This window comes from Schistocerca nitens, chromosome 6 (assembly GCF_023898315.1).
Source record: "Schistocerca nitens isolate TAMUIC-IGC-003100 chromosome 6, iqSchNite1.1, whole genome shotgun sequence".
Lineage (NCBI taxonomy): Eukaryota > Metazoa > Arthropoda > Insecta > Orthoptera > Acrididae > Schistocerca > Schistocerca nitens.
The window spans coordinates 309,706,924-309,724,616 of record NC_064619.1 but is presented as its reverse complement, the minus strand read 5'-3'; the positions used below and the strand labels follow the sequence as shown (position 1 = coordinate 309,724,616).

The 17,693-nt window shown below is 43.8% G+C and overlaps 1 non-coding gene across 1 annotated transcript; it reads right to left on the bottom strand.

Moving 5' to 3' along the window:
- Window positions 1-2,282: 2,282 nt before the first annotated feature.
- Trnat-agu (transfer RNA threonine (anticodon AGU)) lies at window positions 2,283-2,354 on the bottom strand. The gene has a single exon. It is a non-coding gene; the product is annotated as a tRNA-Thr (tRNA).
- Window positions 2,355-17,693: the final 15,339 nt, after the last annotated feature.

The following is a 17,693-nucleotide window of genomic DNA, read 5'->3' as shown; positions in this document are numbered from 1 at the left end:
TGCAGAGACAGTCAGTGACATTGCGTAACTGATGTCGGGATATTAAATACGGACTTGATAACCATTTTCCTTGTTTTAAAGACAATAAACCAACTTAAAGAAAATCTTAGACATTTTTTCAAATGAGTCATACAAGACTCCCGAACGCTCAATAATTTTACTAACTTTCAACTACTGCCCTTGGACTTGAGTTAAGTGGCCTTTGCGTAATACGAGGGTCACACCAAAAGAAATACACACTATTTTTGTAAAAATACAGTTTTCATACTGCATGTGTGAAAGTTTTACAGTGTGTAGATACTTTAGATACTTCCTTCCCGCTTGTTTTCAAACTTAGTTCAACTTTGTTCCCGTGTGTGGCACCGTCACAGCATGTCTTCAAGATGGCTGCTACACTTGGAGTTCGTCAGAAGCAACGTGCTGTCATAGAATTCCTGTGCTGTGAAAACGAGACAGTGGGAAACATCCACAAGAGGTTGAAAAAGGTGTATGGAGATGCTGCTGTCGATCGCAGTACAGTTAGTCGGTGGGCAAGCAGGTTACGTGATGAAAGCGGGCACGGCAATATTAAGGATTGTTCTCGCAGCGCCAGGCCTCGTACTGCACACACTCCAGACAATGTGCAGACAGTTAACGAATTGGTGACTGCTGACAGACACATCACAGTGAACGAATTGTCACGCTATGTTGGGATAGGGGAAGGAAGTGTTTGCAGAATATTGAAAGTGTTGGCGTTAAAAAACGTTTGTGCCAGATGGGTTCCCAGGATGTTGACAGTGGCTCACAAAAAAACAAGAAAAACGGTATGCAGTGAACTTTTGGAACAGTATGAGAATGGTGGAGATGAATTTCTTGGAAGAATTGTGACAGGTGATGAAACATGGCTCCATTAGGCAATCAATGGAGTGACAACATGCAAATTCACCCAAGAAAAAAAAAATTCAAAACCACACCTTCTGCTGGAAAAGTTATGGCTACGGTGTTTTTCGATTCCGAAGAACTCTTGCTTGTGGACATCATGCCAAGTGGAACCACCATAAGCTCTGATGCATATGTGACGACACTGAAGAAACTTCAAGCTCGACTGAGTCGTGTTCGACCACATCGGCAAAAGCAGGATGTTTCGCTGTTGCACGACAATGCACGGCCACATGTCAGTCAAAAAACCATGGAAGCGATCACAAAACTCGGATGGACAACACTGAAATACCCGCCTTACAGTCCTGACCTGGCTCCATGTGACTATCATCTCTTTGGGAAACTCAAAGACTCTCTTCGTGGAACAAGCTGTGAAGATGATGACTCCCTTGTGCACGCTGCCAAACAGTGGCTCCAACAGGTTGGTCCAGAATTTGACCGTGCGGGTATACAAGCGCTGGTTCCAAGATGGCGTAAGGCAGTTGAGAGGGGTGGAAATTATGTGGAGAAATGAAAATATTGTTCCTAAAGGATGTATCTACACACTGTAAAACTTTCAAACATCTAGAATAAAAGATGGATTTTAAAAAAATCTGTGCATTTCTTTTGGAGTGACCCTCGTAGGTATTAGTCGAATTTTTGTCAACGTTGCTTTTTGCCAACTAAACTAGTATCTGCCATCGCAGACTGAAGGGGCACACAACCTGAAACCTATCCAGGTAGGTGGACTAATTGTTCAAAGGATAGTGGGAGACCAACCCTCCCCGCCGCAAGCTGACTGTCAGTCATTTTGTTATTCCCATCTACTTTTAGCTTATCTGTACCTATTGATAATGCTATTACTAAAAGTGCATTAAGTTAATGTACAAAATTTTAGTCACCAGCTTACAGGAGCACACTGACTGCTTTGGAGCGCTGTAGGTGGTGTAGGTCTTGTATACTAAGGGTTATGTAATCCTCCATCGCTAACGTTAAGCCATGGCAGCGAAGTGGTGTGTATGTCAGTCGGCTGTATGGAATCAGTGCAGACGTGACAGAATGGCAGAAGAGAGCTTCCGTGTTTGGACGTGTCCATGATCACAGTGCAGACGCATTTACCTGATTAACTAATGGATCAACGCGGACGGTCCAACCTGCTTACAAGGAATGTTGTACCATCTGCGGCCAGGAAACATGGCTTAAGATCTGTGGTCGCAGAAAGAACCTAACTGACAGGGGACTGAGACGAGTGTTACGCCTTGTCAGTGACAATCAGTTCCAAACCCTTTGAGGAATTAAGTGATATTATATGGTTCCAGAGGCTTTTTCAAGTCTCAGACATCTATGACCTATACAGACAGACTTAAGAAGCGAATGAAAATTTGTACCAAGACCAGGACTCGAACCTGGGTCTTCTGCTCACTAGACAGATGCACAAACCACTACGCTACCTTGGCACAGCGGCTTTGCACAACTGCAAGAATTTCCCTAGTACTCCGGCCGGCCGCTGTGGTAGAGCGGTTCTAGGCGCTTCAGTCCGGAACCACGCGGCTGCTACGGTGGCAGGTTCGAATCCTGCCTCGGGCATGGATGTATCTGATGTCCTTGGGTTAGTTAGGTTGAAGTAGTTCTAAGTCTAGGGGACTGATGACCTCAGATGTTAAGCCCCATAGTGCTTAGAGCCATTTGAACCATCCCTACTACACCTCCCTTCTCAATGCTGTTCAAGTTTAGGGCGAATACCGAGTGGGCAGAGACGTGATGGGAACGTTGATTGAGAAGGGAGGCGTGCTAGATTAGTTGTAGAAGTCATGCAAAGCCACTGTGCCAGTGTGACGTAGTAGTTGGCGCACCTGCCTAGTGAGCAGGTTCAATCCCAGCCTTGCCACAAATTTTGATTCGTCGCTTAAATCTGCATTTATACATCCTACGGGAATGGTTGTCAGTGAATATAGGGCCCTCTCAACTAGTTTCCGAGAAGACGTACTGAAGACGGTTGAATGCAACAGAAATTTTGAGTCGGATACCACACAAAAGGCCATTGATCACAGCGTTATTCAAAGCTGCAAGTATTCAGTAGGTCAAATAACACACAAAGCGGATTGTGACTGACTGTAGGCGTGCAGTGTGGTCGGACAAAGTGCGATTTTTTCAAATGATGAGGGGCTTCGGGTGCATCGTGCGCTCGATGAGGCGTTTAACCCACAGTGTGTATGGACCTTGTAGCTCAGGCCGGAGGCTACCGTGAACATGAACCTGGAAGTTAAGTTTAGCATTCGCAGTAACCAAGTGTTGCTCTTTCTTCGATAGTATGCATAAGTTTCTGGTCTGACGAACAGTAAGGCACCCTACCGCACTTCGACTGCGCCGGTAAATCACTTAATCTTAACCCCATAGAAAACGTCTGGGACTATTTCGAACAGTGGATGAAATGTAGCAATCAACAAGACCACTGTTCGGTAGCTCTACGTAGTTCTGATTATCAATATGTGACTTCAGCCGGATAGGGCATACCTGAAGAAACAGGTAGGCTCTCTTCCTCGCCGAATCGTGGCAATTATCACTGCTAATGACGATCTAGAAGAACCAAGACAGAACAGTAAGACTGGGAAACCAAGAACGAAGTGCTCGTATTAAAAAGAGTTTAAGACAGCGATGCAGTTTTTCCCTCCTACTCTTCAAAATGTTAACGTGTGTGATTTCCTGACGGACCAAACTGCTGAGGTCATCGGTCCCTTGAATTACACACTACTTAAACTAACTTACGCTAAGAACAACATACACGCCCATGCCGAGGGAGGACTCGAACCTCCGGCTGGAGGGACCGCCTACTCTTCAATCTATGTATTGAAGAACCAATGACGGAAAGGTTAAAGATTGTGGGTTACAATTCAGGGTGAAAGGATATCAGTGATAATATTCTCCTCGGTGAAGGAGAAAGAATACAGAACCTGCTGAATTGAATGATCTGACTAATAAGTACAAAATATGGATTGAGACTAAACCGAAATAGGAAAGTAATGAGAAATAGCAGAAATGAGAAAATCGAGAAACTTAATATCAAAATTGGTGATTGCGAAGCGGACGAAGTTAACGAATTCGGCTACCTCGCATTCAAAATAACCCACGACGCACAGAGGAAGGAGGATATAAAAATCGTACCGGCACAGGCGAAGAGTGCATTCTTTGTCAAAGGAAGTCTAATAATATCAGACATAGCCCTTAATTTGAGGAAAAAATTTCTGAGAATGAGCAGGAGTAGGGCAAAACTATGGAAATTCGGCGAGAAATGCATGCTTGAACATAATGGAAATGCTAGCCAAGGCTGCAGATTGCGTTGTTGTATTTGACCACGAACGGCACCGGCTGAGTGTCCTCAATACGTTAAAAATGTAAATGTCGTGTGACTAGGGCCTCCCGTCGGGTAGACCTTTCGCCGGGTGCAAGTCTTTCTTTTGACGCCACTTCGGCGACTTGTTCGTCGATGGGGATGAAATGACAATGATTAGGACACCATAACACCCAGTCCCTGAGCGGAGAAAATCTCTGACCCAGCCGGGAATCGAACCCGGGCCCTTAGGATCGACCACTCAGCTACCAGCGTCGGACCTCAATAGGTTGCAAGTGTGAGTCGTGGTCGAACGTTATTCTGTGCAGTTGTGAGTGCGTCACGTCGGACCTATGTGACTTCGTATGGTAGGTACTTCCAAACCAAGGTAACCGAAGTGTTGGGTGTTTCAAGAGGCACCGTATCGAAAATTCATACCGCATACGAGGAAAGCGGGAAAATATCATCCACTAATACAGAATGAGGACGAAAGTCTATGTTGACTGATCGTAGGTGGCCACTGAAGAGTATTGTTATGGACGACAACTGCGAAACTCACTGTAAAACTGAACTTCACACTCGCGTACTGTCAGCAACAAAACACCACAAAGGGAGCTCCGTAAGCAGGGAGTTGCAGGGTGTGTGGGAATTTCAAAACCAGTCAGTGATGCAAATGCCCGTAACAGGAAAACGTAGTGCCGAAGCCGTAAAGCTGGAGTATAGAGCAGTGGAAGAAAGTTGTTTCACGCTGTGTCCACTTTCTGACAGAGTTTACATCCCGAGAGGGAATCAAGGCGGAATTTGGCGATGCTTTGGGCTGCCATATCGAGGTATTCCATGCATCCCATGGAATTGTATAAAAAATTGACAGTCCCAGGGAACATCGCGCTGTTACCGTGTAACACGGTCAATTTTTTTAAGTTATCCTTCTGACTGGTCTGATGTGGCCCGCCACAAATTCCACTCCTCCGCTAACCTCTTCATGTTAGAGTAGCACTTGCAAAAAATGGTTCAAATGGCTCTGAGTACTATGGGACTTAACATCTGAGGTGATCAGTCCCCTAGAACTTAGAACTACTTAAACCTAACTAGCCTAAGGACATCCATGCCCGAGGCAGGATTCGAACCTGCGACTGTAGCAGTCGCGCTGTTCCGGACTGCAGCGCCTAGAACCGCGTGGCCACCGCGGTCGGCAGTAGCACTTGCACCTTACGTCCTAATCATCTGTTGGATGTATTCCAATCTTTGTCTTCCATTGTCAGTGTTTTCCGCACGTTCTTTTCTCTGGTGGTTCTGCGCAGAACCTCCTCGTTCCTTACTTCATCAGTCCACCCAGTTTTCAACAGTCTTCTTGAATACCTCATCTCAAACATCTCGATTATCTTCTGTTCCGGTTTTCCCATCGTCCATGGTTTCCTACTACATATGCTGTGCCCCAAATGAATAGGGAGTGGAGAAAAATGTGAAGTACCAAAAACATAACACGGTGTAGGTAAGTACCTTCCAGTCGTCTCGGAATTGATAAATACAGGTCCTGTATGGTTTTCAGCGGAATCTTACGCCATTCTTCCTACGAAATAGTTGGAACTTCAGGTAACGATCATGGAAGTGAATAGCGATCACGCACCTTCCAAAGTAGACCACAAAGACTCAATAATATCGAGATCTGCTGACTGGTGGCCAGGACAAATGAGGCAATTCATCCTCGTGCTCACGAAACCAGTCCTGGACGATGAGTGAACAGAGGCCCTGTCTTCTTGGAACACAACCACTGGGGCACATACATTGTACCACGGGGTCGACCTGATCATCCAAAATGGTCACACATCCATGAGAGTAATGCAATCTTACAGAGATATCATTATCTTCTAGGTGAAACACCTAATCCACAGTGACATAAATACAGTACTCTCAAAGATAAAATTCACTATATAAGAAGGAAATGTCAAAAAGTTAAATTTCTTAGGCGTCAGAATGCACAGACTCAATAATCAAAATGAATTTTCTGTATACGGAAACCCACCATGACCATTACAGCCATACACAGAATCTCAAACCACCGTATAACACATAAACATGCAGTTTCCGATACATGCTACACAAATTGGATATATTGGAGTCAATCGGGACAACTACTAAAAGGAGCTGTTGCCGATGAAGCAAATGGCTGCAGAAGATCGATACAAAATAAACATGACAGACAAACTGAATCACAAAATTAAAACAAAAATGAAAGAAACTCTCGATATACAATACCCAACAGATCATTAACAACGTACAAACACAGGTATGGAGAACGTAAACACAAAGAACACAAGAACACACGAGATATGGGAAGAAGAAACATCTAGAACAACAAACAAATGATCCACACCTGCAACAACAAATCAAATGGTTCAAATGGCTCTGAGCACTATGGGACTCAACTGCTGAGGTCATTAGTCCCCTAGAACTTAGAACTAGTTAAACCTAACTAACCTAAGGACATCACAAACATCCATGCCCGAGGCAGGATTCGAACCTGCGACCGTAGCGGTCTTGCGGTTCCAGACTGCAGCGCCTTTAACCGCACGGCCACTTCGGCCGGCCAACAACAAATCAGCTCAGAGGTTTGCCAACATATTTAAAAAAGAAGGACCGACAATAAGGTACAGAACAGACAACGCTATAAAAAAAGAAACTGAGGACAACCAACATTAATACAAACACAATACATCTGGAATTTATCAGCTCACCTGTAAAGAGTGCAGTTCAGTCTATTTTGGACAGACAGGTAGAAATGTGAGCATTACATATGTTTTTGGTGTGGTCTTCAGTCGGAAGACTGGTTTGATGCAACTCTCCATGTTACTCCACCCTGTGCAAGCCTCTTCATCTCGCATAACTGCTGGAACCCACACACTTCTGAATCTGCTTACTGTTTTCATCTCTTGGTCTCCCTTTACGTTTTTTACGCTCCACACTCCCCTCCAATACTAAACTGATGATCCCTTTCCGTCTCAGAATGCGTCCTGTCTACCGATCCCTTCTTTCAGTCAATTTAGCCACAAATTTCTTTTCTCCCCATTTCTATTTAGTACCTCCTCATTAGTTACGTGATCTAGCATCTAATCTGTTGAATTCTTGTGCAGCACCACATTTCAAAAGCTTCTATTCTCTTCTTGCCTAAACTGTTTATCGTCCATGTTTCACTGTACATGGAAGAAAAGACCTTCAGAAAAGACTACCTAACACTCAAGTCTATATTTGATGTTAACAAATTTCTGTTCTTCAGAAACGTTTTTCTTGGCATTGCCAGTCTACATTTCATATCCTCTCTAATTCGGCGATCATCAGTTATTTTGCTGCTCAAATAACAAAACTTATCTACTACTTTAAATGCCTAGTTTCCTAATGTAATTTACTGACCGTCACCTGATTTAATTCGACTACGCTTCATTATCCTTGTATTGCTTTCGTTGATGGTCGTCTTCTCCTTTCAAGGCACTTTCCATTACCTCCATCTGCTCTTTTAAGTCCTTTGCTGTTTCTGACAGAATTAAAAAGTCATCAGCAAACCTCAAAGTTTTTATGTCTTCTCTTTGGACTTTAATTCCTACTCCAAATTGTTCTTTGTTTACTTTACTGCTTGCTCAATATAAAGATCGAGTAACATCGGGGATAGGCTACAAGCCTGTCTCACTCCCTTCTCAACTCTTATATCTTCCGCCTGTTTGCTCTACAAGTTGGAAACAGCCTTTCCCTCCCTGTATTTTACTCCTGCTGCCTTCAGGAATTCAACAGGAGTATTCCAGTCGACATTGTCAAAAGCTTTGTCTAAGTCTACAAATGTTATAAATCGAGACTTGCCTTGCTTTAACCTATGTTCTAAGCTAAGTCGCAGGGTCGGCTTCTACCAGTTTTTCCATTTTTCTGTAACGGATTCGAGTTAGTATTTTGCAATCATGACTTATTAAACTGATGCAATCCTGACTTATTACTAGGTGTAGAAGTATGAAGCCGGAATTTCCCTATAGATGGTGCTAGCCGTCAGTGTAGCGCCCGTGAGACCGCGCATGCAGCGCCATCTGCTCCCTGTAACGCCTGACGACGAATTTCAACACACAGTAACCCAAGTTCCAAACATTGGTGTCTGTTTCAAACCCTTAAACATGTCGAGTTTTGTGCCTACGAACTATGATTTGCGGACAGCATTGGTTTTCCATTATTATTTGAAGAAAACTGCTGCAGAATCGCATTGAATGCTTGTCGAAGCTTTCGACGAACATGCTCTTGGGAAGACAAAGTGATTCGAGGGGCTCAAAAAATTCGAAAGTGGTGATTTTGACGTGAGAAACGACGAGGGCGGGAAACCATCAAGAAAGTTCGAAGACAACTAACCGCAGGCCTTATTGGTTGAATATGATACTCAAATTCAGCAGAATCTCACGGAACAATTGAACGTGACGCAGAAAGCCGTTTGTCTTCGGTTGAAAGCTATGGGAAAGGTGCAGAAAGTGGGAAAATGGGTTCCACATGAACTGAATGAAAGATAGCAAACAAATCGAAAGACCACTTGTGAAATGCTGCTCACCAGATAAAAAAGAAAGTCGTTCCTCCATCGTATAGTGACAGGTGACGAAACATGAATATATTTAGAGAACCCTAAGCGTCGTAAATCATGGGTGAATTCAGGCAAACCATTGACATCCACTGCAAGACGAAATCGCTTTGGAAAGAAGACAATGCCGTGTGTTTAGTGGGACCAGAAGGGTGCCGTCTATTATGAGCTAGTGAAACATAGTGAAACCGTTAACACTGATCGCTACCAGCAGAAAATGGTGGATTTAAATCGAGCATTACGTGAAAGATGACCGCAATATAGAAAAAGGCAACACAAAGTCATATTGCTCCATGACAACATCCCATCACACACAGCAATACGGGTCAGGGAAACGATCGAGGCGTTCAGTTGGGAAATACTAGGGCATGCGGCTTATTCTCCAGACTTGGCTCCGTCCGATTATCATCTATTTGCATGACTCGGACACGCTCTCGCTGAACAGCGCTTCAATTCGTATGAAAATGTACGAAAATGCCTCGCTGACAGGTTCGCTTCAAAAGATGTTTTTTTTTTTTCTTTCTTATTTTTGCGTGCTGGAGAGGTCGAGAGGTGGAAGAAATGTATAAATAGCAATGGAGATTATTTTGAATAAAATATTGTTTATCAGTTTCAAACAATAGATTCCATTTTCATACTTCTGCACCTGGTAAACTGATAGTTCGGTACGTTTCACACCTGTCAACAAATGCTTGCTTTGGAACTGGAATTACTACATTCTTCTTGAAGTCTGAGGGTATTTCGCATTTCTCATACATCTTGTATACCAAATGCAAGAGTTTCGTCATGGCTGGCTCTCCCAAGGCTATCAGTAGTTCTAACGGAATGGTGTCTACTCCCGTGGCCTTGTTTTGACTTAGGTGTTGCGGTACTCTGTCAAATTCTTCTCGCAGTATCACATCTCCCATCTCGTCTTAACAATCCATTTCTATAATATTATTGTAGTATCAAGCGAAGTACTGAAAAATGAGTGCACACTTGATTTTATATCGAATCAGTCCGGCCCCGGTAACTGAGTGGTCAGCGTGACGGAATGTCAATCTATAATATTACCTTTAAGTTCATCTCCTTTGTATAGACCCTCTATATACTCCTTTCACCTTTCAGCTTTCCCTTCTTTGCTTAGTACTGGTTTTCCATCTGAGCTCTTGATATTCATACAGCTGTTTCTCTTTTCTCCAACTGGCTCTCTAATTTCCCTGTAAACGGTATCTATCTCTCTCCTAGTGAAATAAGCTTCCAAATCCTTACATTTGTCCTCTAGCCACTCCTGTTTAGCCATTTTGCAGTTCTTATCAATCTCATTCATTTTTAGACGTTATTATCCCTTTTCACTGCTACATTTGGTGGATTTTTATAATTTCTCATTTCACCAGTGAAATTCAGTACCTCCTTTGTTATCCAAGGATTTCTACTAGGCCTTGCCTTTCTACCTATTTGATCCTCTGCTGCCTTCACTATTTTATCTCTTAAAGCTACTCATTCGCCTTCTACTGTATTAGATATAGATTCTACTGTTTTGATATAATGAACAGGAAAGAGTAAAATCAGAAACTATACATTTGCAGAGGAGCTTATGAATGTGAACCACAGGCCAACACACATAAATACCGACCTAAAAATTCTTAAATGCAGCAACCACCCTCCACAGAAACTTTTAATAGAAGAAAAATTATCATATCACACACACACACACACACACACACACACACACACACACACATATATACTCCTGGAAATGGAAAAAAGTACACATTGACACCGGTGTGTCAGACCCACCATACTTGCTCCGGACACTGCGAGAGGGCTGTACAAGCAATGATCACACGCACGGCACAGCGGACACACCAGGAACCGCGGTGTTGGCCGTCGAATGGCGCTAGCTGCGCAGCATTTGTGCACCGCCGCCGTCAGTGTCAGCCAGTTTGCCGTGGCGTACGGAGCTCCATCGCAGTCTTTAACACTGGTAGCATGCCGCGACAGCGTGGACGTGAACCGTATGTGCAGTTGACGGACTTTGAGCGAGGGCGTATAGTGCGGGAGGCCGGGTGGACGTACCGCCGAATTGCTCAACACGTGGGGCGTGAGGTCTCCACAGTACATCGATGTTGTCGCCAGTGGTCGGCGGAAGGTGCACGTGCCCGTCGACCTGGGACCGGACCGCAGCGACGCACGGATGCACGCCAAGACCGTAGGATCCTACGCAGTGCCGTAGGGGACCGCACCGCCACTTCCCAGCAAATTAGGGACACTGTTGCTCCTGGGGCATCGGCGAGGACCATTCGCAACCGTCTCCATGAAGCTGGGCTACGGTCCCGCACACCGTTAGGCCGTCTTCCGCTCACGCCCCAACATCGTGCAGCCCGCCTCCAGTGGTGTCGCGACAGGCGTGAATGGAGGGACGAATGGAGACGTGTCGTCTTCAGCGATGAGAGTCGCTTCTGCCTTGGTGCCAATGATGGTCGTATGCGTGTTTGGCGCCGTGCAGGTGAGCGCCACAATCAGGACTGCATACGACCGAGGCACACAGGGCCAACACCCGGCATCATGGTGTGGGGAGCGATCTCCTACACTGGCCGTACACCACTGGTGATCGTCGAGGGGACACTGAATAGTGCACGGTACATCCAAACCGTCATCGAACCCGTCGTTCTACCATTCCTAGACCGGCAAGGGAACTTGCTGTTCCAACAGGACAATGCACGTCCGCATGTATCCCGTGCCACCCAACGTGCTCTAGAAGGTGTAAGTCAACTACCCTGGCCAGCAAGATCTCCGGATCTGTCCCCCATTGAGCATGTTTGGGACTGGATGAAGCGTCGTCTCACGCGGTCTGCACGTCCAGCACGAACGCTGGTCCAACTGAGGCGCCAGGTGGAAATGGCATGGCAAGCCGTTCCACAGGACTACATCCAGCATCTCTACGATCGTCTCCATGGGAGAATAGCAGCCTGCATTGCTGCGAAAGGTGGAATACACTGTACTAGTGCCGACATTGTGCATGCTCTGTTGCCTGTGTCTATGTGCCTGTGGTTCTGTCAGTGTGATCATGTGATGTATCTGACCCCAGGAATGTGTCAATAAAGTTTCCCCTTCCTGGGACAATGAATTCACGGTGTTCTTATTTCAATTTCCAGGAGTGTATATATATAGTCCAAGTATTTATACATCAGAGAAATACATTTTTTGAAAAGAATTCCTTCAACAATTGGAGACGTGTTTTTATCCCGCAATTTATTTACGAGCTGTAATAGCAACAAAGTCTAACAGCTTTGACAATATCGTAGTTTACTCGATATAAAAATGAAATGTCGTGCGGATTGGGCCTCCCGTCGGGTAGACCGTTCGCCTGGTGCAGGTCTTTCGAGTTGACGCCACTTAGGCGACCTGCGCGTCGATGTGGATGAAATGATGATGATTAGGACAACACAACACCCAGTCCCTGAGCGAAGAAAATATCCGACCCAGCCGGGAATCGAACCCGGGACCTTAGGATTGACATTCCATCACGCTGACCACTTTTTTTGCATATTGTTCGTTATTGATCGTTGCGTTTGGTTGTTGCGGACGTCGCAAGACATCCTGTTCAAGTTCGGTGGTTGATCCACTCAGTTTTTTATTAGAGGCCAACCGGCTCTCTGACCGAACACGCTGAGCTACCGTGCCGGCACCACTCAGCTACCGGGGCCGGACTTATTCGATATAAAATCAAGTGTCACTCATTTTTCAGTACTTCGCTTGATACTACAATAATTGTAGACACAAGTATACATACTATGACTATGCAAGCGCGTAAATAGTGGAATGTAGTTACTTTCCAGCTACGTTCGGGAAAGTCATCTTTTCTATAATTTTTTTCTTACTTGCGAGTATTTCTCTTTCTCACTTGCCTTACTCAAATTCCTGCGGCGTTCCAGTTCCTCTCATGGACTTACAACACGGGACAGGTTTAGTCAGAATGCGAATGGGCACATTTAAGTGGCTGGAATATTTTCTGTAGCCAGTCAGGCTGTAAGGCCATCCACGTAGTCAAACCTTGAGGGAAGTAATATATATATATATATATATATATATATATATATATATATATATATATGTGTGTGTGTGTGTGTGTGTGTGTGTGTGTGTGTGTGTGTCGTATGGGAGTCATGAAGTCCGCCCCCCTCCCCCCTCAGAACGTTTTACTAATAGTTTTATAATTTTTACTTATGTCAGCTTCCAAATTTCTTAGCTAGCTTTCCAAGAGTAAAGTAACATGAACTCTAGAAAATTACAAGCTATTTTATCACGGAGTACGAGCTGTTTTATTACTTCCCTCAAGGTCTCAAGGTTTGACTACGTGGATGGCCTTACAGCCTGACTGGCTACAGAAAATATTCCAGCCACTTAAATGTGCCCATTCGCAGTCTGACTAAACCTGTCCCGTGTCGTAAGTCCATGAGTGGAACTGGAACACCGCAGGAATTTTAGTAAGACAAGTGAGAAAGAGAAGTACTTGCAAGTAAGAAAAAAATTATAGAAAAGATGGACATTATATGTACATAAATTGTGTACAGTAAACATCTTAAAAAATTGTAGCCCATGTTGTCCGACGGTTTATTAGAATATTGTTTAAAAATCTGAAGTAAATCGAACGAAAACTGAGGTGACAAAAGTTATTGACATCCTCTTGCCCGGCATAGTGCAACAACTCGACGTGGCATGGACTCGACAAGCCGCTGGAAGTCCCCTGCATAAACACTGAGCCATGATGCCTCTATAGCCGTTCATAATTGCGAAAGAGTTGTCAGTGCAGAATTTTTTGTACGAAATGATCTCTCGATTGTGTCCCATAAATGTTCGATGGGATTCATGTCGGGCGATCTGAGTGGCCAAATCATTCGCCCGAATTATCCAGAATTTTATTCAACCAACTGTGAACAGTTGTGGCCCACTAACATGGTGCATTGTCATCCATAAAAATTCCATCGTTGTTTGGGAATAGTTGCAAATGTTATCCAAGTAACCAAACATATCCATTTACAGTCATTGACCGGTTCAGTTGGACCAGAGGACCCACTCCACTCCATGTAATACAGTAGGGCTGCCATCGAAGAAGAATAACTGACAAGGGACACTACTCAGTCTGTGTCATACCAAGATTTGGGTGACGGGGGTCGTGCTCGGATCGTCAAAGTTGTCAATCCGACCGCTCTCGTAAATTGGGAAATCTGGGTTCGAATCCTAGTCTGGCACAAATTTTCATCTGGTGGAACTGGATTGCCCCATTGCAGCAAAAGTCAGAAGTTTCCTATGTGAGACTAATTTGTTATATTTCACAACCAGTCAATTAAATACTAATGACTTTCAGGAAATACTTTTTTGAAAATTTGTTGTGAGGTATTATGGGACCAAACTGCTGAGGTCATCTGTCCCTAAGCCTACACACTACTTAATCTAACTTAAATTAACTTACGTTGTGGGCAACACACACACCCATGCCCGAGGAAGGACTCGAACCTCCGACCGGGGGAGGGGGGGGGGGGGAGGCATGCGCATGGACCGTGACAAGACGCCTTAGACTTTTAGGAATATGCTGCGTGTTGACATTAGTCTTTTCGTTTACAATGACCACTAGCATCAGCATCCAGAACAGCATATTTCAGAAAGAACGCTGAACGATAGTTTCCTAAGAAGCTCTGACGGTGCCCCAACAGATGACGCCATAGTCATTCTCGATCTTACTGTACAGTAGACTCATTGAAGCTCATATTTACTTGAAAAATAGTTCTCCGTAGTCATTAGTACAGAAATCACAGGTTATCACTGAATTTTTTGTATAACGTAGAGAGACTTCAGACCATCCTTGCAACTGTCGTACCTGGGAAAGAAGTTCACACAATTTCGTAATTGACACAATGTCTCAGGAACCGTGATGTCAGTTGTTATAAAGAATGAACGAACAGCGTCTGGATCATTATTTCTTTTATTAATGATTACGGGTTTCGACCTGCCCCGCAAATCATCTTCAGATCTGAAGTCACAAAGGGTAATTTATTAGCAGCAGTAAAAATGACATCAAACAGTTTTATGTCATTTTTATCGCCGCTGACAAATCACCCCGAGCGACGCCACATGTAAAGGTGATATGCGAGGCAGACCGAAATCCTTAATCATTAATAAAAGAAATAGTGGTGCAGACAGTATTTGTTCATTTATTGTTCACAGAATTATTCAGTCAACAATTTGTGTGTTTTTTGTTGTACTTCTGCACTGGATAATCCATGTGTTAATTTAGACAATCACTGCTTCCAAACACATACCTTAAAGTCACCCACCCTGCCTCGCTTTCAGTACTACCAGCACGCTATCTAGCACAACGACTGTGCTCCTGGCAGCTTCTCATTGTTGTTGTTGTTGTTGTTGTTGTTGTCTTCAGTCCTGAGACTGGTTTGATGCAGCTCTCCATGCTACTCTATCCTGTGCAAGCTTCTTCATCTCCCAGCACGTACTGCAGCCTAAATCCTTCTGAATCCGCTTAGTGTACTCATCTCTTGTTCTCCCTCTACGATTTTTTCCCTCCACGCTGCCCTCCAATACTAAATTGGTGATCCCTTGATGCCTCAGAACATGTCCCACCAACCGATCCCTTCTTCCAGTCAAGTTGTGCCACAAACTCCTCTTCTCCCAAATTCTATTTAATACCTCCTCATTAGTTATGTGATCTACCCATCTAATCTTCAGCATTTTTCTGTAGCACCACATTTCGAAAGCTTCTATTCTCTTCTTGTCTAAACTATTTATCGTCGACGTTTCACTTCCATACATGGCTACACTCCATACAAATACTTTCAGAAACGACTTCCTAACACTTAAATCAATACTCGATGTTAACAAATTTCTCTTCTTCAGAAACGCTTTCCTTGCCATTGCCAGTCTACATTTTATATCCTCTCTACTTCGACCATAATCAGTTATTTTGCTGCCCAAATAGCAAAACTCCTTTACTACTTTAAGTGTCTCATTTCCTAATCTAATTCCCTCAGCATCACCCGACTTAATTCGAATACATTCCATTATCCTTGTTTTGCTTTTGTTGATGATCATCTTATACCCTCCTTTCAAGACACTGTCCATTCCGTTCAATTGCTCTTCCAAGTCCTTTGCTGTTTGTGACAGAATTACGTCATCGGCGTACCTCAAAGTTTTTATTTCTTCTCCATGGATTTTAATACCTACTCCGAACTTTTCTTTTCTTTCCTTTACTGCTTGCTCAATATACAGATTGAATAGCATCGGGGACAGGCTACAACCCTATCTCACTCCCTTCCCAACCACTGCTTGTCTTTCATGTCCCTCGACTCTTATAACTGCCATCTGGTTTCTGTACAAATTGTAAATAGCCTTTCGCTCTCTGTATTTTACCCCGCCACATTCAGAATTTGAAAGAGAGTATTCCAGTCAAGATTGTCAAAAGCTTTCTCTAAGTCTACAAATGCTAGAAACGTAGGTTTGCCTTTCCTTAATCTTTCTTCTAAGATAAGTCGTAGGGTCAGTATTGCCTAATGTGTTCCAACATTTCTACGGAATCCAAACTGATCTTCCCTGAGGTCGGCTTCTACCAGTTTTTCCATTCGTCTGTATTGAATTCATGTTAATATTTTGCAGCTGTGACTTATTAAACTGATAGTTCGGTAATTTTCACATTTTACATAAGCCACCCATTTCTGTGGTCAGTGCTAAGCGACGCTTGAGGTGATGCAGAGGGCGGTCCCATTGGACAGTGGATGACTGGAACGAGTGATTTGTAGTTAAGAATCGTGCTGTGCCTTGTGGCAATCCGACGGAAGAATTTCGGTTTGACGAATGGCTGGAGAATAACACCTGTCATAATGTGTAGCGCCTACAGTGAAGTGCGGAGGAGGTGATGTTACGGTATGAGGGTGTTTTTCGTAGTTAGCCTGTGCTCGACTTATTGTGCTAAAAGAACGCTAAATTCAGATGGATATAACACATTTTACAGCATTTTGTACCTCGTACAGTATAGGAACTGTTCTGAAGCGGTGATTGTTCCAGCATGACAACGCACCATGTTACAAAGCACTATCAATTAAGCAGTGGTTTGTGAGCAGTGGCATTCCTAAAGTGGACTCTCCTGCCCAAAGTGCCGATCTGAACCCAATGGAAACTTTTTGTGATGAGTTAGGACGCCAGTCTCCAACAACACTACCTTCTTTGGTTTCGGGTCTTGAGGAAGAATTAGGTGCCATTCCTCCGCAAACATTCGAACGGTGAACACATTTAATGTCCAATAATAGATGTCCGGATGCTTTTGATCAGATTGTGTACATCTCCTACAATATCGAATCCGAATAACCCAGTGTGTCTCCCTTCTTTGGGACCTGGCCAGCTGCCGGGGCTGTTGTAGCTGGCTCCACTTTCCTAGACAGTGATGTTCTCTCATGAAGTTTTTTTAAATACATCGAATAGGAGAATTAAAAAAAAATTAATTATAATTATATAAGTATAATATAATACTCATGCAAGAATCCAAGAACTTTGCCCCATGTCTCACCTTACACTCAAGGTTTCAAAATTTACTCTTGAGACAGTATTTATTGGGTTTATAGAACTAAGTGTCCGAAATTTCATAGATTCTGAGAAAAGAGTACATGAACTTTGAAACATAATTTTCAGGAAATGAAACTTGAAGTTCAACCTAACGTTTTTTTTCTTATGTCGCGTCTTGAGAAAGCTTGTATACTTAGGGTCCTCTTTCTCTTTACTGCTTCTCTTCTGGGTTCTTGTTCTCTGCCTTCTACCCTTTATCAGGTTTTCAACTGAAAATGGCTCTGTGCACCATGGGACTTAACATCTGAGGTCATCACT